This window comes from Hirundo rustica, chromosome 2 (assembly GCF_015227805.2).
Source record: "Hirundo rustica isolate bHirRus1 chromosome 2, bHirRus1.pri.v3, whole genome shotgun sequence".
Classification (NCBI taxonomy): Eukaryota; Metazoa; Chordata; class Aves; order Passeriformes; family Hirundinidae; genus Hirundo; species Hirundo rustica.
Window position 1 is genome coordinate 96,175,211 of NC_053451.1, and position 22,335 is coordinate 96,197,545.

At 33.6% G+C, this 22,335-nt stretch overlaps 1 long non-coding RNA gene across 1 annotated transcript; it reads left to right on the plus strand.

The window, feature by feature from the left end:
• Positions 1 to 10,021: 10,021 nt before the first annotated feature.
• On the plus strand, positions 10,022 to 13,422 carry LOC120749644 (uncharacterized). Its single transcript, XR_005699705.1, has 3 exons — positions 10,022 to 10,201; positions 10,438 to 10,524; positions 13,250 to 13,422. It is a non-coding gene; the product is annotated as an uncharacterized LOC120749644 (long non-coding RNA).
• Positions 13,423 to 22,335: the final 8,913 nt, after the last annotated feature.

A 22,335-nucleotide genomic window follows, 5' to 3' on the forward strand; every position in this document is an offset into this window, starting at 1 on the left:
ATTTTGTCAATGTAGAGTAGCCTTGAAATTGACTGTAAGTTAACGACATTAATGGCGTTGCTCCAGGCTTTGTTATGTAAGGTTGTGTCTAACCTAGCTGATCCCCTTCTCTTCAGAAGTTGCCAGATTATCTCATAGGTGGGCAGAGGTGGTTCCTCAGCAATTTTGTGCTGCCCTGCTATCCATAGAAGTACTGTAGTATTATCGTTAAGGGAATGTATATGACTATTGCTTCTGCCTCACCTTGTACTCTTAAAACCTGGTTGTAATTTTCATGGAAGGCATGCCTATGAGAGTAACCATACAATGTACTGGCCCTAAAACAGACATCCTCTTTTTCACCTCAATGCTTCGTTGGACTGTTTTGTGAAAGCATGCATCTCAATAACCCTTTCTTCCCCATTTTCCTATAATTGAATTATTATTTTCATTGTTTCAATCTCAGTAAATATCACTAGATTTCCAGACTGTTGAAATTACCTAACTAGATCTTTAGTTAGTACTAAATATGTATACTAATATGATTATTAGTTAATATAGTTAATACTAATATATAAAAATAAAATTATTACATTATTAAAATAAACCTTTCATTATACAAACAAGAACTTGGTGTATAGGCAACATAACTTCAGCTTCTGCCTGAGCAGAAGCTAAAGATAGTCAGAGAATACTACAAGTATTATGAACTTGAGTTATTAAATAATGGTTAAAACTACTCATAGATAATCCAACATGGAAGCTCTTAGAAACACTTTATAATTGTATACTAAATGAAGGTTTTTAAATGAGATACATCAATATTAAATGAGGACTCCACAGGAATCACAAGTGTGTCTTTTATTATCAGAGCTATAAAAAATACTAATCAAATTCTTGATGATGAGACACTTAAAGTTCTACCTACTTTTAACAAATTAATTCTAAACATTTAATTTTAACTGAAGTGGAAACAGCTGCTTTCATTTAGGACTAGGTATTAAAAATAAATTATTACATTCTTCTAATGATTCAAGATGTTCCACTGGATGATGCGTTCTTTATTTCAGCCACTTTTAAAATATAGCTAACTAGGGACCTCAGCAAAGGCATAATTTAAAGGAATGCTTATTTTGAATTTGAAATTATAGTGAAGAGATGTTTCTATCAGTATAAATCTTCTCTGTTTTCCTTCTTTCATATTTGTTTCCCCTCTCAAAAGATGAAAACTATAGCTTCAGCTTGTGCAAGTGACTGAATATAGAGGAAAATAGCACAGATTTGCAATTTTTTTTTTCTATTATCATTTCACTATTTTTGTCATATGAACACTATACCTGTTACTTTAAAATGGGCAGGAATTTGTTTGATCCCAATCTACTCTTACTATGAAACCTTAAAAGTTTGCAGTCTAAAGAATTTGAAACAATCAGGCCTGGTAGTTGAAATTTATGTAAAAGAACATGTCTGCATGCAAAAAATGATTTTTCTGTATATAAAATGGATTCTATAGCTAAAATTTTATTTTACTTTATTGGTGTCTCAATAAATGCAAGCAATTTATTTTTTACCACTGCATTTTCTGCTTTTCAGTCAGAAAATAGTGAGATAAATAGCAAACCTCAAAAGTTTCAGTGATTCAAAATTTTTGATTTTCATTCTCATCAGCCTCTGTAGATATTGTCTCAGACTTGTGTAACCTTCATGATGGTAATTTTATTTACACTGAAAAGAATTTTGTTCTGTATGCTATCCCCTTGAAATAAATTGGACTACAAAGGAATGAGTGTTTACTAAAAGTATAAAGCCCAAGGATCTACCCATTATTGATATTATTTGGTTAGAATACTGTCAATGAATAGTACATTTACATGAAATCCCTACCCATATTATCTGAACTATTTTGACATCTAACATCAAGAAATTTTTCATCAATGAGTATTTAACACTGAACAGGTTCTATTAATTCAGTCTTATAAAAAGTCATAGCAGGTTAAGAAGTGTTGTGATGGTTGCACCTTGAATATGGTATTACTTGGTCCTGGCCTCAAAACTTCGTTCTTTTCCTTGCCCAAATTATCAGACATCTGTAAACCCAGAATGATTCCTAAGACAGGCTATACCATCAAATTGTTTTGTTGATAAAAAGAAAGGTAATAATTATTGACAATGCAAATAAAAACATTGTTGACACTTAAGAACTCTACTGAATGTGTGTATGTGTCTATCAGATTCTCTTTGGGATAATCTGTCTCCCCCTAGTCTAAATGTCAAGATAAAGATTTATACTCAGAGTTATTGTAAAGAACATAGTTTAAAAAACTTTAAAGAAAAAAAAAATAAAAAGAAGCCGTTCTCTTTAGGCTTAAAAAACATATGTGTGTACATGCATGTATATAATAGCTCCTCCTCAGGGACTGGAACCCAGGCATGATTAGCTAATACATCAAATATGTGAAACTAGCAGTTTTATATCTCAGAGATTATTCCAAAGCTATGGAGCAAATCAGTTCTGTGGAGTTTCAGACCATGGACCTGTGTTTCCATCCTAAAAAAAAAAAAAAAAAGAATAGTCCTCAGAAAAAAAATATATCTTCCCTTTTGACATCTGTGTAAATCAGTGTTTACAGTCAAATTTAGTGGACAGGAAATACTCATCTGTTCCATGTCCTATATGAAGAAAAAGGTAATTAATTTAGTGATACACATGTAAAAAGGAAATTTGCTGTAGTCTTCAGCAGAATCATGTGGAATCAAATTCACATTCAGCAAATGTGAATCCAGTACCTTGAAATGCCTAGGTTACAGCACAGTCATCACAGAATTATAATCAATTATCTAAATCAGCTCATTGGCACATTTTCCATAGCTGATTACAAAGTTAATGTTATTTTGCTGAATATATTTTGCGTTTAGGTGTCTCTAATCTGTCATCTTTGACTTCTGTTGTTTCCAGAGTGATACAAAACCGCAAAAGTTATCTCTGCTTTGAAAAAGAAATTAGAAATGCTTATAACAATGTAAAATCTGTATTTTGGCTCAAGTTTCTCCTTCTTGATGTTTTTTCACTCACATAATTTGAAAGTATTCAGGTCATTTAAGCTGAAGGTGGTTTTTTGGGGTTTTTTTTGGGTTTTTTTTTTTTTTTTTTTTTTTTTTTTTTTCTCTGCAGTCCATCTCTACTTTTAGCATTTTCATTATGCTTTTTCATTTTTTCTCTCTTTGTCATAGATAATTAGGCAGCACTTCTATCTGCTGACATCACTGCATTAAACAGAAGTAAAATCACTGAAAATTTTGTCAGTGAAATACTACCCCAACGTAAAAGGAGTTTCAAGCACAAAAGGAGTTTTGAGGGTGGTTTTTTGGTTGTTTTTGGGTTTGTTTTGGGGTTTGTTTTTGGCTTTGGTTTTGGTTTTTGGTTTTGGTTTTGGTTTTGGTTTTTTGGTTTTGGTTTTGGTTTTTTTTGGCAGGGGTGGACAGGGTTGATTTGTGGTTCATTTTGGTTTTGGGTTTTGTTTCAGTATTGTCCCTTTACACTGCATTCATGCCCAGGAGTGAGAAGGTGACCTGTTATCCAGGTGTTTTCTACCTCTTCAGAGATCTTCAGGAACACCAGAGGTTAAGGCTCCAATATGCACATACCTGTCTATGGTGGGTGCTGCATAACATTGCTTTTTTATAACATGAAAGCATAACTCTAAAAGGGCATACATGTGACTCCAGTGCACTGAAATACAGAACATATTTATCTCAGTGAATCTTCATATACTTTCTTTGCTTTTCTTCCCCGGTTTCATTACAGACATTACAAAATCATCTGAGTGGGAAGAGAGCCGCAAGGATCAAAAAGTCCAACTCTTAAGTGAATGGTCTGTATGAGGATTGAACTCAAAAACCTTGGTGTTATTAGTACCATGGTGTAACTAACTCAGCTAATCTCCTTCCTTTTACATTTAGTAGAAAACTGTTAATAACATAAAGGGAAAAAAAATAATTAACTAGGTAAAAATTAGCAGCATAATTTTAAAAATGCACAATTCTTGCATACAACTATTTTGTCTGTCCTAGAAGAATGGAACCTTCTTTTTGAAATTGGGAGCTTTAAGATGGAAGGTTTGTTTGAGCATATTCACAAGTCAGAAAATCATCATATTTCCTCAAAACCCTTCTTTTTCAGACTGGTGTGGAGGCTAAAGCAGCTTCCTTCAGCAAGCTTTCTTTGCTCTCTCAGTCATTTAGGTCATTCCTCACTGATTTAGAGTCAATGAAGCTATCACCTAGCTCAGTAACAGAAAGGGGTAGTCTCTGTTTCTCTTCTCAAGTAATTCTCAGAGCTTTGCCTTACCCAAGTGTTATGGAATATGTGCTATGTACTATATGATTCTTAGTTTCTCTAAAATTTTTATATGAGACAAAAAGTCAGTTAAGCCAGACATTTCTGAAAGCAAACAAACAAAATACTACATAACCTATTGTAAAAGCAAAATTACTGACATTAAAAATACAAGAAAAATCAAACCTATTGGTGTGCCACACCTCAAATTCATGACGTATGCTTTGTCCATGGTAAAACAAGAACCTAAACATACAGCACTAATGATTCTTGAAACCTCATCACTGAGAAACAAAAAATAACTTTTAAAAATATTATTATACTGTTTTAATGCTTAAAGGAGATAGCTGCTTGACTAATTTTAAGAATGCTGTCCAATGAAATGTCATTGCTGTCCTTTGGTCTTGGTAGGTGTGTCAGACTATCTTTCTTTTCACTTTTATTGGTTATCAGAAGCAGTGGGAAAATACTTCTTTTGATTTCTGAAATAGGGCTCAGAGAAAATATTTTAAAATAATCAGAAATATTTAAAGGTATCCTGGAAGCTTCACTATTCATTGACAAAATAAGTTCCTTTTCAAGTTTGGGAGGATCATAAATGATATACAAACAGGAGCTAAATCTTTTGTTTCACACATCTTTTATCAACTACATACCAATGATGATGATATTAAAAGAGACCTTAATAATTTGGCTATGTATTTTAAAGCAAAAAAATAATGAAAATGCAAGGAGATGTTAACAGCAGAGTCATATAATTGATGTAAACCTTTATCCTCACCTACCAGTACAGTTTGTTACTTCCTTTGCAAGTAATAGTAACCCCATCCAAAAATAACACACACAAAATTTTTCATGTCAAGAGTAATCACATCTCACCCAAGGAACATCTGTAACCTCTGTGTACTCCTGATACATCAAAGTCAAAAAGAGTGACATATGATACTTCCAAAACTACGACCATGGCTGCACTCGGCACATACAGAGCCGTGTCATCTGAAGAGTTTATGACATCATAGAACTTTTTTTTACTGGAGGATAGCCTCAGGGTAGTACATCTGGACTAGCCTGTGTTAGGCTTCATTTTACCTGATTGCTCATTTGCTCTACTTAGGGTATAATCATATGGAGAACACAACTCCATCATTTCTACCCAAACTCTTCTGAAGCAGGAATGCTACTAAATATTTGGTCAGCAGTCTTGCTTCATTTTCTTCTCTGAGCATTTCCTATAAATATATTCAGTTTTAGTCTCCTGTTACCTTTCATCCGTCTCACTGTTCCTTTTTTCTCTTTTTATGTCCCATTTCTAATGTTTCAGTCACAACTCAGGGGCTTACGTAAGCTGTCTTTTCCTTGTTGATTAACTGGCTCTACCATTCAGACTCAATACCTTGAAAAACATTTCTTTTTCTTTTCAGTCTAGACTTCTATGTACTTTACAAATAAATTTTGGCCTGTGCTTGGAAGCTTTGTAAGAGAGTCTGAAGGGACTTATTTGCCACATTGTGAATCGCTGATGAGCAGCTCACTCACTGATCCTTAAACACTTGCTCTTTCTCAAGCGAAGGGATTCTTCAGCATTTCATCTGGTTTTGTGATTCAAGCGCTGCTCATTTTGCTTTAACAGTATCACAGGCTTGTCCTGATGCTGTTTCTATGGTAACCTGTCCTCCTTCAATTTGTTTGACCAAGCAGCCTACAATGTAGTTCATTTGTGCAACTGTAACTTAAAAACAGCAGGTGATATTTTAAAACAAAAGCAGTGAGATGCAGCAAAATCTCTACCTCCTGTCCCTTTAATAAATGTGATCTCAGAGCCTCTAGATTTTTGAGTGGCAATAAGTTTTTTTCATTTATGAAAAGTAGGCTATGACAAAAGGAAAGAAAACATACACAGTGCAACAACTGCTACCATGACATTATTGGAATAAATCTTGAGAAAACACTGAAGAGTATGTGTATATTATTTTCTGATTTGCTAATCTCTGAGGTTTAACCTTGAATTTAAGCCATTTTAAGAACAGCAAATAAAATCTTATTTCTGGTATTACATGATTAATATAATATAATATAATATAATATAATATAATACATCATAATACAGCTTAATATAAAAAAAGTACAGTAAGGCCATAAAGTTCATATATGAATAACTGACTAATAGCATCTTGTGACTCACAGGGAAAAGAATTAGATTTTACAATGTGCCGACAAAAACATAAAATTGCATTTTTATAAAGGATTTTTTTTTTCCTTTGTTTGTTTGAGAACTCCTTTGTTTGCACTGAGAAAAGAAATTACATGTTATGAATGCTTAGTACCAGAGTAATTCAGAATGGGAATATAAAATTGATCCTTATTGCTTCATGCTGGCTTTAATGCAGGGGTCTTCAGCATCACTACGGTTTTCTCTTGAGAGGCTGCAGAAATTGATGCAGTTAGTGACTCCCAGTTGCTTCTTCACCTGTGTTGGAGTCACATTCCTTCATACAACTCCTAGCATATCCTTCTTAACTTAGACCCTTCGTCCGTTAACTGATGAATAAAACCACACGGTCCAGTGACCCATCTTTCTAGGCATACTGGTTGCATGAGAAAAATTTTTATTGAGATCAATTTTTATGTTTTATATTTAACTTTATATTTATTTTATTTTTAATATTTATATTTATATTTATATTTATATAATTTATTGATTTAACCAAATTTTAAAAAATCATTTTCTGGAGCACATAGTAAAAGTAAAAGCCCTTAGGCTTTGCCAAGTGGTCTAAATTTAAACAAACTTTCCCAAGATTTAGATTTTTTACAGGAAAAAAAGGATTTTTGATTTAAAAAAAAAAAAAAAAAAAAAAAAAAAAAAAAAAAAAAAAAAACCACAACACATTTTATTCCCTCACAAAAGGATCTCATTTTGGATGCTGAACACTACTTATCTGTATAACAGATAAAAAGGCTTGCATGGGACATTCCTGAAATTTCACTTTATTCAGATTTTGATAGGGAACATCCAGCCATGAGAAAGATACATTTTGAAATGTATAAAAGCTCTGAATCCTTTAAAAAGTTAAAACTAAGCATGCCACACTGACCTTAACAGAGGTGCTGCATGTTAGAGAAAATTTACCTGAGTTTTGATTGCTCAGTCCTCTACTGTGAGTAAATTTACCCCCAGCATATATTTGACATAAAACTGTTTCAGATCAGAACAACAGAATTTTTTTGTTTAAGTTAAAACAATTATCTGAATTCTTATGCCTGTGCTGATATTCCCTGGAATAAAAGCAGATGTAAAATGAATTTTGCTTATGTTCTTGCATGAAAATACGTTACATATTCTAAGGGGAAGCTGTATGTGCTAAGTTTCTAATAGCTGGCTTCAGCACTGGTCCAGATTACTGCAATGCTAGAAAAAAAGAGACATGGTCCCTCCATCTGGATATAGCATCTACAATATGTTGTTGCTTCTGACATTCTAACCTGGATCAGGGACACACTTAAATATGCCAAATCTGATAAAATAGAAAACATGAGATGAATTGCTGAAAACTGTGGGGGGAAAAAAAAAAATTCAGAATCCATTCCCACTGTATGAGATTTTCCATTAGCAAAGAAGTAATATTTTTCATACTAGGACATATAATAAAACACACAGCACAAAAGAAAACAAAAGCAATTTCATTAAGAAAATATATCATGACAGAAGGTATGATTCAATGATATGACTATTTCAAGGAACAATGCATACAAAAAGCACTCTATAGTATTGATAAGGGTTTTTTTTAAAAAAAAACAAACCAAGGATTATTTTCCCCTAGCAGTATGCAATTATTCTGGAACTGTAGTAGTTCTTTATTGAGCTGTTTCAAGAGAAAAAGATAAAATAAAATTAAAACAAACGAACAAACAAAACAACAAACCCAAAAAAACCCATAGAATAACAGTAATGAAGAAAAATAAGCAATGAGGGCTACAAAGATCAGGTATTCGGGAAAAGACAGACATAGTACCAAAACAGATATAAAGATTATGTAGGCATATATATGTAGGTATGCCTATATACATAGACATGTATATGCCCATATTTTTATAATATTTAATAGTATTTGACAACATAATACTCAAATTTTGGCAACATGATACTCAAAGCAATTAATATAAGCCTACTATTATTTGTTGTCTTATTTGATGTATTTGTGAAATTTTGGCAGAGGATAAAATTATCCTCTAGCATTCTGTTGCTGAATAGAGCTCAGTCTCAGGACAGGCTAAATTTAAATTATATCAAAGATGCACAGTTTTGTTTGTTTGTTTATTTTTAACATGTATGTGTTGGAGGAATACTTATAGTATGTAGGAGGACAGCATTTTGCTTGCAAAATTAAAGAAATATTTGTGAATTAGAAAATACAGAAAACAAAACTAAACTCTCCATAAATTTGGAAATATAATTTTAAGATGCATCACAACTGAATTTCATTTTGAAAAGTCATCTGAGTCATTCAATTAAGAAAAGTGTAATTGGTGAAGCCAATAAGTGTGTTAGGTTTAAGTATGTTTTTCACACACAGCCTTTTTGATCAGGTATTTTCATGAGTATTTTCATGAGTATACTCATGGTATTTTCATGAGTAGTTCTTCTCTGAATTCTGTTTCAGATATACAGCAATAATATTGAGTTTAATTCCAGGTAGGTTATTCTAAAACCACAGTACATTCTTGCTCTGCCTCTCAGAATACCTTCATTACTTTTGCTTTGCTTTGTCTTGCTTTTCCAAGAAATTAAGGGAGCTAGAAATGGAGTAAGGTCTGGAAGGGCCCCAGGCATTAGGGTGTAAAATAAAAAAAAAAAAAAAAAAAAAAAGGGTTCTGTAAATATTTCTGAAAAGTGAGAAGGATTCCATACTTACTATTGAAAATATTTAACTAAATTTAAGCAAAAAAGGGGTATCTTGAATAACATTTTTTGAACATATCATGAGGTTAGTTTTCTTTTTTTGTTGAAACACAAATGTATTTTAATAGTTTTCTGGCTTTAGATAGTTATTATCCCTTTACATTTTATTCTATACAGAAAATAATTAAAGAAAGAAGAAAAAAAGCCAAATATTTGTCAAAATGTAATATTTCACAAATGTTGAAGTTGGAATTTGATTCAAGTTTAAGGTCCTACCCTGATTGCATGCTATAAAGTGAATTCACTGAAGTTTTATTTAATTGGAATTTTCCTGTAAGTGTTAATATTTTTTATAATAAATGGAATATAATTATTTTCAAAAAAATCTTATGTAGAATTGAAAATAAAGGAAACTTTTCTTTACAGAAGACCTTTTTTTTTTATGATAAATATTATATGGCAAAGGATAAAGGTGCATGGATTAGCTGTCTAAAAGTGAAAAAATGTTGCATTTCACTAATTGGTTTGTTCTGTTTCCCCCATGCTTCCTATGTTGATGGTTTGAATGTTCCCTGTTTATCAACCCTCCTCTGAGGCTCTATTGGACTCAGGAATACAGTCCCTCCTACCCTGTGAATCCATTGGTTTCCAAACTGTGTTCTCCTCCCCTTACTCCTCCCATGGCTGTACCCCATTGGTTGTTGGTTTGTATCCACCCCTACCCCCCTTGGTTTATAATCCCCTGCACTGACGTGTTCAGGGCTCTTCGCCCTTGGATACCCTTTGAAAGTAAACTTTGTGGATTTATCCCTGGAGAAAAGCCTCCTCTCATCCTTTGCCTCTGTCCCAGTCGGCACCAAGGAAGCAGGAGCTTGGGAGTCTCAGCTCCTAAGGTTTGGTGTCTCCTACGGCTTTGCCAAGGGAGCGCCGTTCCCCACTCCTGCTGTTGCACGGGGTCTGGAGCTAGCCAGAGTGACCCCAGCAAGGTGTGTTGACAAGTAAAGAATAACATCTTTGTTAACTTAGTTAATCCTTGTTAACAAGAAGGTTAGTTCATGCTCTCCCTAGACTTGTAGCCCAGCCAGCCTTACTCAGAGGTCCATGCTTTCTGAATTTGGTCTGTTAAAAAATTTTGCTGGGACAAAGTATTTACTGTTTGTTGAACAGGCATTTTTTCCCTCTGCTTCTATATTTGTGATTGCTTATCATTATCATGTTACAGGTGATTGGAGAGGAAGCACAGCAGAAACTCACTCAGTTCCAAGTTCTTCAGTCAGAACAATATGCACTTTGTTTAATAATCTAAAGCGTAAGTACTAGAGCTTTTTAAACAATGTGCTGTACAATTCTGTCCAAGATCTCCTTTCCTGAAGTCATTATTTCATATCCTGGTTTAAAAAAGCACAGTCAAAAAATTAATCGCCTTCTTTTCTGGCAAATGTTACCATATTTAAAGACTACATAATTTTCTTTCTTCAGCCTTCTGTTTTCAAAGCTATATGACAAATCTTTCCATTTAGCAGACCTTTCTTCTTGATTTCTAGTCACATTTGCTGAAGTACTTCTTTTTTTTTTTTAGTTGATCTGTATCTTTGTTGACATGCTGTTCTGAATATGTAAATACTTAAGATCTTTTTGGGCAGAATAGAAAATTACTTTGAAAGTCTGAAAAAACTACTCCCTAGCCTTTTTTTTTTCTCTATTTCCTTGACTTTTTTTTTCTTAAAAACATTGTTAATTGGTAACTGATATTCAACCTACGCTTCTGTATAGGCACCAGACTTCATGGGATGCTGATGCTTGTCCAGTCTTTCCCCTATGAGGCATTCTTGCTATCAATGGCAATTTCAGACTCTGCACAAATCCTTAGCTAAATGTTTGATATATTTTTTAGAAATTTTACTTACTTGACCAAATTATGTTAGTAATAAGAGTACTTACAGCCCTCACATCCTTCCTTGCTCCTTCCCTATTCATTTTCCAGAGGATTATCCCCAGCTTTGAATATGGGTACTCTGTACTGCATGAAGCTATTAATGAGAACTTTAGACAGTAAGAGATCCAAAAGAGGTCCCAAAAGTACCCACTAAATATCGAATATTTATAGAATATAGAATATGGATCTTTGTAAAATGTTCCTTTTTGGGAATATTTCAATGAGGTCTTCATTATAGCTTCCATAATTTTATATAGTCTGAGATTCCCTTTATTACTTATAAGAACATTATATTCAATCAGATATGCTGTATATGAGTAAATTATCTTAGCAAATAAGTTAAGTAAAAAAGCTTATTTGAATATCCTTTTTTCTTGAAATTTCTAAACTCTATAATTATTTAACTTGGGTTTTAAAAATTATCTGTTGAGGAATGTGTTTATTAATTTGCCATGTACAGGAATTTCGAATATCTGCTCTGTGTTTCCTTTCATCACATTTCACATTCATTTGAAGTTGGAAAATATTTTCATGCTTTACTTATCTTCAGTGATCCCACCTGGTTTCTATGGATCTCTTAACTTAAAAGTCAAGTGGCTCTAATTTGCTTTAGACAGATCTCTCACTACACAAGAATGATCTTTATTGGGCTTATTAAACTGAAGAAATGTACCTAACGATTTTTTAAAATTGATTATTTTTCTCATTCTAGGTTGACCACATGTAAACATTTCAACAGCATTAATTTTTGTACTTGGAAAACTACAAGCTTTTGCTGTTCGGTGGGCATTCATTTTACAGTGCATACTGATGCTAAATAACATTATAAATTTCATATGGGCCATTTTTAGCTTTTAGTATCTGTTAAGCATGTCATCTCTTCCACTCATAAAACTGTACTTCAAGAATATTTTCCTTTTACTGCCTTACATTCCATTAATTGTATCTCTTTGGGTCCTGCCCTTCTAACTTCTACACTTTATAGAAATTCTTATATAGTAAACTCCAATAATGGGAAATAATTTTCACATTTTATATATCTCTATGTCAAGTTTCAGGTCAATTGAGAGCACATGAACTAGCTATTGTCCTTTTCCTGCACTTCTCTGCCTTCTCTTTAGCTTCTCTAATCAACATTTTCACACCTAATAATAACATTATTTTTAAATATGTAATTTAAAAATGCTTTTTTCTCTATTATTTTATTCCCAAAGGATTTCATATAGTTTCCTTCTTTTAGTCTACTGATAAATATGCTGTCCAAATCTACTGCTACTATAGGTCTTCTTTCCCTTTCTGAGGATGAAGAATTCTTTTCTTCTACATTTATAGTCACATACATCACCATTGACACAGTGGAAATCTTCCTTCTTGTCAGAATCTAATCTAAGTCTGTTTCTCTCTACTGTCTGTATCAATTTTTTTTTTCACAAATTCATTTCAAGAAATTACAGGATAATTATAAGTTGGATTAGTTTTGTGAAGACATCAATGTAAATCAGAAATCTTGTTACTGTAATGTTATTCTGTCTATCTGATTTTTTTTTTCTTGTGGAAACAAGTTTTTTATCATTTCTCTTAAAAGGACAATAAAATAAAATCCTCTTAGCTTCCAGATTTCCTGTTCAAGAAAATTTTCATCTGACTACATTCAAATTACTGACTTAGTTAGCAGTAACCAAATAGCTCAGTCACTTATCCTGAATGGCACAGTGTTTTTCAGTAATGTTTAATATTTATATATTTTATTTATACTAAGCATACTGTGAGTACCAAATTTAGAAATTCAAAGAAACTATCTATTATCTTTCTCATTGTTACCCCATATTGGTCACTGTTTTCCAAAAAATGTATGTATTTATTCTTCATGACTCTCAGGTGCACATGCAGATCAATTGTACAAATTTAAAGCAGAAGTATTTGTACAGTAAATAATGAAAGCATGGCAACAGGAGATCTATGCAGAAGATTAATTTTATATGTTCTTAAGTAATATTTGAGAACTGTATTTCTCCCTGGATGTTGCTTGGTCGTTTGCAATGTTTGTGCATGAAATTTCAGCTTGAATAATTGAAAATAGTTTTTTTTTTTCTCTCAGGGACAGTCTTTAACATAAGAAACTACCTCCAGAACCAAAGGGACCAAGACTGAAGTGTTGCTAGTATTGTCCATCTCATTTTTCATTAAAGCTTCAAGTCATTTGCCTAGAAAGAAGACTTGTCCTAACATCAGTTATAGAAGATTTCTTTTCATATTTAGCATCATATTGTACAAAATATATGCAGGCACTGGTTCATAAACTTCTTTTTCTTAGGAAAATTGAATAATTTTGAATGTATGTGTGATTACATCTCATAACATAATAAACAAATATATTTGAATATACTTTATTCAGAGAAAATACCTCATAATTTATCAAACAAAACCTCCATAATGCTGTTACTGTGCTGTATAGAAAAACAGAATAAGGTTTATTTCAGTCTTAATTCCTCTGCAGATTTGACAGACATTAAAGAACCATCTAAGATACTCAGTCACGTTAAGAAAATATTCCACCTTTATACATTCACTTAATTTTCAGAGATTAACTTTTGTGAGTAACAATACTGATAGAACTAATTTTAAATAAATTGGGATATTTTATACGGAAATGAGGAAGAGGTATAATCAAAAGAAAGATCCACTCTTTCTTCTATCTTAATACTCAGTGTTTGGGTGGTTTTTTTGTTGTTGTTGTTTTTGTTGTTGTTGTTGGTTTGTTTGTTTTAAACAGAAGTACATCTTAATGACTTTTTGATTGCAATTTCATAAAATATATAAACCCTATTTCATCACACCTAACAGTGATTATATCATTACATAAGCAAGAAACCAAAGTGGTCCCTCTCAACTAAGGAACATAAACTCAGGTAAAAATTATGCAGAACAAACTGAGTTAAATGAGTTGTTGGTTTGCAACAGGAAGATCCTCTTAATTGGCTATAATATTGCATATGCTATTGAAAGAATATGTACTTGCAGCAGGAACAAAAAATCCAATAAATTTGGTGGCATTTAGGTAATGTGAACACTGTGGTTGCTGTTTTCAGAGAGAGAGAAAAAAAAAGATAATTAAATTGCATTATGAAGTAAAAGATTTAGCGATGTTAGTACAATGAGAGACTAGACACGAAGGAATAATCACTGTTTCAATTTGCATGAGCAACAAGTAGTACATATGCGTGGGAAAATAATTACTTAGTCTTCTTTTCATTAAAAAAGGTATTTTCAGGGGAAATTGTTGAAGTAGACACTGTAAGTAATTCTTTTTATTTACACAGCAATTTACACATATTAGTTGGCATTATCAAAAGTATATTTATTTGCAATAGGTGAGAATAGGGCTCTGAAAGAAGCATTCTAATGTATTCCCCAGTTGTTGAAACTATTGGTTTTAGTTGCTTGTTATGTAGTTTTCATGGTAATTCATAGAATCCTTCTCAAAAGATGTTGCTTCTCTTTGTGTTTCATTACAATCTTCCTGAAAGATTGTTCCAGAGCTTTATGGGTATATATATGTTATGGATAGACTCTTATGACTATTGTTAATTTTAATGCATGTTCCAGTGACAGCTTCTTAGCATGGATAACCTAGGGCCAGAAAATCAGACAAAGGGATTTTATCCTCCCTTGTGTTTTTCTTGCTGTTACATTTATGGACGGAAATCCAGTTTGCTTGATTAAATTGACTGAGGTATTTTAGTTGCTTAATGTGACAGAGTTCACATTACATCTATTTTTATTACCCTGAATCAGCAATATAATTTGGATCCCTAAGCCTTGCTCTGCTTGGCCTTGCTTTGCTTTCTCCTCTCTGAGGGAATATTCTGTTTCAAAGGTGTTTCCCACATCTTCATTAGTGTTTCTAGATCATTACTAGCTTACTCAGCCATGAGTCACCTGAAAGCTTGCCTATCACTCATCTTCTTTCAAGATGACAGCGACCTTCAGTGTTATTCATTTCCCTTCCCTCAGAGAAAAGTATTTCTTCAATTTTAGTTCCTATGCATTTCTGATTTTAATTATATTTTCCTATGAACCGCTGCTGTACTTGGCCTGGTTGGGGTTTGGCTGCTATGAAGTTAACTGTTTTTTCATAGAAACCCTTAGGATGCTGTATTTGGATGTTTGACTGAGTGTGGGTAATGCATCCATAAGTCATCTAATGCTGTGCAGTGCTAGCACATGGTCATGGCTTTCCCTGGCTGTCTCTGCCTGGCTCCCAGGGTGGGCAGGTGAGAAACTGAGAGGCAACACAGACAGAAGAGCTGACCCAAGAGAGCTGACCTGAACTTGCTGAGGAACAACTACCAAGAGAGTGTTGGGGCTTTCTTCCAATTGATTTTCACATGGGAGGTGTTGGGTGACGGTCTTTGCACCACTTCCCCCCACTTCCCATTTCTGTCACTTATTAAACTACCTTATCTCAAATCAGGAGTGCTTTTTCTTCACTTTAGTGCTTTATATTCTCTCCCCCTTCCCACTGAGGGAAGAGGTAAATTGAGTGACTGAGGGAGTGACTGAGTGACTCTGTGTGGGTGCTTAATTGCTGGATGGAGGAACCCACAATGATTCACAGAAGTCCTAAAACTTTTAATATTTTCTTCTTTGTATAAAAGTAGTTATCTAATAACATTATATCAGTTGCCCTGTTGTGTTCTATCTTTGATAAAGAAAGATTGCATTTATTTATTTTTTCTTTTATATCCAAATTTTTCTTCTCTCTTTTGAGATCAAGTGCTCAGTTTTCTGTTTTTATGCTTTTCTTTCTCTCTCTTCTTCCACCCCTAGCATGATATAATTCAAAAATATTTCTCAGTGTATCTAGAATTTAAGCATAACTTCCTTTAGAACATGTACACATAAAAGCAAATGTTAATGTCCTTAATTTACAAATGTAAGAGGAACAAAATTTTCTGCAGTGAGTTGTGGTGGTGCAAGAGTTGTTTTATTAAGTTATTAAGTAATTTTTGTAAGTTTTATAAGAAGTTTTTTGTAATGGTACCTTCCACTGTGCCCCCCATTTTCTGTAATGGTTTCTCCCCTACAAGTTTGTTATATGACCATTTGTTTTATGTCAGTCATTCCACTCCTCCACCTGTCCCTGTCAAACCCCTCTCTCTCCTCTTGGGCACCCTGTTTGTCACTTTGGGGCCCCTCCCTGGATTCTGGAAAGATCCAGGGGAGGCGTCAAGTGATAGCCTGGTGCCTGGGAAATGCCCCTCTCCCATCTTGTGATTGGATCAATGTTTAAGAGTTGACACCCCCTGTTACACCCCCGTGTTCTGGCCATTATTGGCTGACCTGTTGTCACCACCCCTGGATCCTCCCCCGTTTAGAAGTTCGTGCAGCCCAGTTCCAAATGTTCTCTCTGGGCAGCAAGTGTCTGAGGCGGAGCTCCTTGCTGGACTCCCCTTTAATAAACCACCTTTTACCCTGCTCAGAAGAGAGTCGACCCTTTGTCCGCTGCTGTAGTCGTGACGCCATCAGGTCCATCCGCCATTGTGGGGAACCAGAAACCCACCAGGAGGAGGTTACTCGCCCAGCCTGTAACCCCGACAGATCCGCGTTAGCTGCAGTGCAAGAACTGAGCTAGCCTGTGGTCAACGCCTGCTAGGCGTGAGGGACACTGCGACAGTGAGTTACTGGTCAAAGTTCTGACAGCAGATACATGACATATTTCAGTAAGACATTAACAGCACAAAAGCAGTACAGCATCTGGGCCTTTGTCTGTAAGTTGCATCCTATATGACTTTAAATGCAAGAAGATAGTTGAAGTCAATTTACATTTGTCAAGGGCATCAAATTACACAGAATGAATTCCATACTAATTTTGTGTCCACATGTAGACAAAATTAATCATCAATAAAAAGGCAAAGTTATCATTCACCAATTATGGAAATTATCTGAACTTCCAAACTAAGAAGGTCATCCATGTTGATTTCAATTAGTCTGAGGGAAAGTAAGTACAAAATGGACCAAAAATCTAATGAGTATTTTGCCTTAAATAGTAATTAATAGTGAATGCTCAGAGAAAAACTACACAGAAGAATGAGTAAAAGTAGTATCCCCACTGTATTCTCTTACTGTTCGGCAATTTACAGCTCAAGAATTTTCTGAACTAGTTCAATAACCATGATTTTTTTTTTCTGTCCTCTTCTTAATTTATGCCAGTGTTTAGTGTTCACAGCTTCCCACAGGAAGAGTCCTGCAGATCAGCTACATACAGCATGAAACGTAATTTTCATTCATGTGTTTTGGAATTACCCTCTGCTAATCTCTTGTGATATTTATACTATCAGTACAAGAATAAGTGTTGAACAATCACTGTCTATCAATTTTCTGGTATGATTATATCCATGAATATCTCAGCTTCCTGCAATAATCATGTGGTTTTTTTCTTCAGAGAAAATTCTTTTAGTCAATCTCTTCATTAAATCTATGTCTTATCACTCTTCTCCAGACTTTTTACATTTTTACTTTAGTAAAAGGTATAAGAGTTATTGAACACCCATATTAATGAAACATGAGTGGGTAATGGGAATTGTATTCTCCTTTCAGTTATATAGTCCAATTTACCTGTCAGAACACAGACAGGTGTCTGTGTAGAGGGTTGTCTCTCTCTCTCATACCAATACATATTTCCTATATTTAGTAAATACATAGAACATAGAAATAGCTGCCTATTAGTGTATGAAAGCTGGAAATGTTCCAGTTATTCCTTAATACTTTAGAGAACTACTAAATTTTTGTATTTTTTTCAAGAAGTATTGCAATATTCATTGCTGATCACAGATCCCTGAAAATGGGATAGAAATAATTCCCAGGGCAGGTAAATTATTTTTTAAGAGAATCCATTAAATTACTACATGAACTATTAAAAACATTTAAGTTTTTACCTTTTTTGCCCTCAAATTAAAAAATAGTCACTGAAGAGACCAAAATAATATGCTAATATGAACATTCTTCTTCTGCCACACTTTGCACTGGAGGCTATTCAATCTGTTGTGCTTCCTTAGACAAATGGATATATATTTATTGGCATCAGTAAGATACCAATGAGTTATTTATTTGGACTCCCTATGAACAACTTTCTCCTGTGCAGATTTTAAATGCTATGCTATTTTCTTTGTTGATTGGACCTCTTAAAGCTAAGTTATAAAATGTTGAGAAACTTTTTTATTAAGACAAAAACTGTTTTTCAATGGTTATTTAACCCAGTATTTCAAGATTTCACTTTCTAAATGAGTGCAATTTGATCTTTTTCTTTCTTCATGCGGAGTTTGTTTTGGTGAGAGCTGTAAAATAGGATTATTCATTGATTAGAGGTATTAAAGTGGAGTCATAATTGAAATTGTAATGTAGTATATGTTCAGTTTGCTACTAAGAAAATCTTTCAACGACTTTCAGGAAACATGACTTTTGTACACATCTTGATGTAATTAATAATGTTGTCTCTAAAGTTTTAAGAATAATTAAAAGAACATCTAACTTCCCTTGATGGGCTAAACTGAACAAAGAGACAAAGAGAAACCTACACAGATTAATTAATACTGTTCAGTTTCTCAGCTGAAAAATTAGTATAGAGAGACAATGAATAGAAGCATATAATGGTATCCAGTTGATGTTACTGTAGGAACCTGCACAAATGTATTCATAGAAATGAAACATTCTGTTACAACTATTCTGTGATAACTCTCTGACCTGAATTAGATAGATAGTCACTTCAAACTGGTAAACAGCAAAGACCCTTTGACGGCCCTTGGCCGTCATTACAGAGCAAATTCCTTAGTGGCAATACAGTTTGAAAGCTATTTTAACTGCACAGCTAGATAATGAATATTGAAATAATGTGTTGGAATTCACCTCTCAAGAGAAGTTTGGTGTATCTACATTTTTTACAGATTTTCTACTGAAATCTCCTCAGATTTGTATTTCACATAGGAATATGATTTTGTATCTATAAATATACATACAAATATTATACACAAGTATCTAAAATTCAAGTAATTATTTTATTTACTTATAAGGATCTGCCTTTAGCACAGAAAAACAAAATTCAGCAGTTCTGTTTCTTGATTTTTAATAGAGTTTCAGTTGAACAACAACGTTCTTTTCTGTTAAAATAGGAAACTTAGTTCAATTCCCTTATGGCTTTGATCGTGGTGTTAAGGAGGAACCTTGAGAAAAGCTTTGAGCAAGACATTTGCAAAGTAAAACATTTAGGCTTTGAGCTTTTAAATGAATGAAAGCAGACACAGACAATAATATTGAGAGGTTTTTGGGAGGGTTTGGGGATGTGATTTCTGAGTTGGTGTTTTTTAATGTTTTGGAAGAATTTGGGTGTGTTTTTTTAGTAACTTGGTTTTGATTTTGTTTTTGTTTTGGTTTTTTGTTTGTTTGTTTTTTGTTTGTTTGTTTGTTTGTTTTTCAATAGCAGAGTTTTAATCTTGTGTAAGAGATACTCTTTATCCATACTTTGATCTGTAGGTGATATACAGAAAGCAGATTTCTCATTTCTTCATTCCTTCATTCTAAATAATGACAGTTTGATTCAAAATGGAGTAAAAGCCTTTGGTTCAACTGCATTATATTTCAGTAACTTACCATCTCTGGAGAATGATGACAATAATTATATAAATATTTTAATTCCCTAATTTCTAGAATTGTGTAGGTCTTCTTAATTTTTTTTAAAGCCAGCCACATCTATTGTTCACTCACTTGAAAACATCTATCTTGATGTAAAATTATCTACATGGATTTTCTTCTAGAATTGTAAATTTAATTAGCTAAAAGTCTTTTCTATTTTATCACTGCATTTGTCATTAGATATGGCATTCTCCATCAGATCATTTAAGTCCTTATTTTAAAGCAGTACAAAGACTACTCTTTTATAAATTTACCTAAGACATAAATAATTTTAATTTTCTTAAATTGTCTTAAATTTTACAAACATTGATTACAATATTTTGTTCAAATTTCCAATTTCTGTAATTCTTATACTGTTATTTCCTGTTCTTTAAAAAGACAACATTTAAAAGCAATCATAATTCCAATGTCACCTCTCCATCATTAGGAGATCAAACTTATCTTTCTTTTCCTTCTCTTTTGCCTGCCAATCTCTTGGGGATTGAGCTAAATTTCTTCTGTCTGTTACAACAGTGTTGCTTTTATATTTCCAAGAAGTTTGGCATGGGAATAGTGGTTGACTCAAATTTTTAGGTCCCACTCCTAGTATCTGATGGTGTCTTAAGGACAGAACAGATAATTTGTGTTTTTTACCCTTGACTGAATAATATTCACTCAGAATTTTCTATACATGGGATGGCTTAACTGTTCTGAAGACAATCAGCAGTGCTTGGCCATGAAACAAGTTGATAACATCACCATCTGTTTTGCCAACTTTCAATTTTCCTTACATTTTAGACTGCTGGTTCTGGGAATTTGTCAACTAAAGCAAATCCTTCCTTCCTATTTTCTCTGGCATGAATGGGATTATTTTCAGAGAATACTAATGTTTCAAAAGTGTTTGGATGTACATTGTGCCTTCCATGGGTACTCCAGAAAGCTTTTGAAAGCATTATCGTCAGTGAATATAAATACCAGTGTAATGGTATAATTTGTAAATTACATCCTATGAGAGCTCATGGACCTGTCTGTGGACAGAAAGTTCCTGAAGTGAATAATCTTGGCAATTTTACTTGCTATGAATAGGCTGACATCATGATTTCATCGCAGCCAGCAACCAAGCACCATGCAGCCACTCGCTCACTTCCCCACCAGCAGGATCATTGAGAGAATTGGAAGGATAAAAGAGAACATGCACATTGAGATAAAGACATTTTAATAGGAAAAGAAAAAGTTGTGTACACAAACAAAGAAAAACAAATAATTAATCCACTGCTTCTAATGGGCAGGCAGATGTTCAGCCATCTCAGGAGTATCCATTGTGTATAACAGTGACTTGGGAACACAAATATCACCACTCCAAACATCCTGTTATTTCTTCCTCTTCTCCCCACTTTATATACTGGCCATGGTGTCATATAGTCTGGGGTACGCTTTTAGTCAGTTGTGGTCACGTGTCCTGTTTGAGTGTCCTCCCAACCTCCCAGGCACTCACAACCTCCTTGAGAGTGTGGCTGTAAGAGAAGAAGAAAAGCCTTGTATGTGTGTAAGTCCTGCTCAACAATTACAAAAATATCTCTTTATTATCAACTTGTTGATAATTTGTTCAGCACAGATCCAAACCCAGTCCTATACCAGTTACTCTGAAGAAAACTAACTCCATCACAACCCAAACCAGCAGGAATGACAAACAGAAAATAGTGATTTTATGAAGTTAGAAGTAGAGGAGCAAAAAAGGATCAACAGGCTTTTAAAAAATCTTCAAATCAATATTGGGAGTGCAAATCATTTGCACATTTGATGAAGACATGGGGATATGGTACAGAGGGGTTTAAAATGGGGGCAGAAGATATAATCCTTTTTGTATTTGAAATAAAATTATCAGCAAGAGCCTGATTTTTTTAAATTATATTATGTCACAACTTGTGATGTTCTTATTATATAAGTGTAGCCTTACAACTTGTACTCAGTTTATAAAATGTTGGTGAAGCCACATCTTCTAATATATTCTGATCAAAAATATTTTTGTCTCTGTCATAGCTGAGAAATTCTAAATCAAGATGATTTACAGAGTACTTAAAGATGTTTTCTGGAAGAAATATCAAAACTCCATGTATTATACATCCTATGATGCTGTCACTCCTTTAAACCACTGCATGAAATGCAGAGAATTTATATAAAACCACCAGAAAACTATGCCTAATGTAAATGAGACAGTCTGTTTCCCCATCTCACAGTCACTTTATGTTTTGAAAAGGTTTCAGAGATAGACTGTGAAGTAGAATGGTCTATTATAGTAATATAGACTATAAGAAATGTTAAATTTTACTAAATCTTCTGTATGTCTTCCTAAATAAGCTACGATATTCAATAATATAAATCCTAATAGGAAAAGACTAGACCAGCCCACTGATCCAATTCAGTAAGTTTTAGTATTCATGATCAGAAATTCCTTCCTGTAGAAAGAATACATGACCACTGAAGCTGCACTCAGGGAACTCTAAATTTACAAAGAGA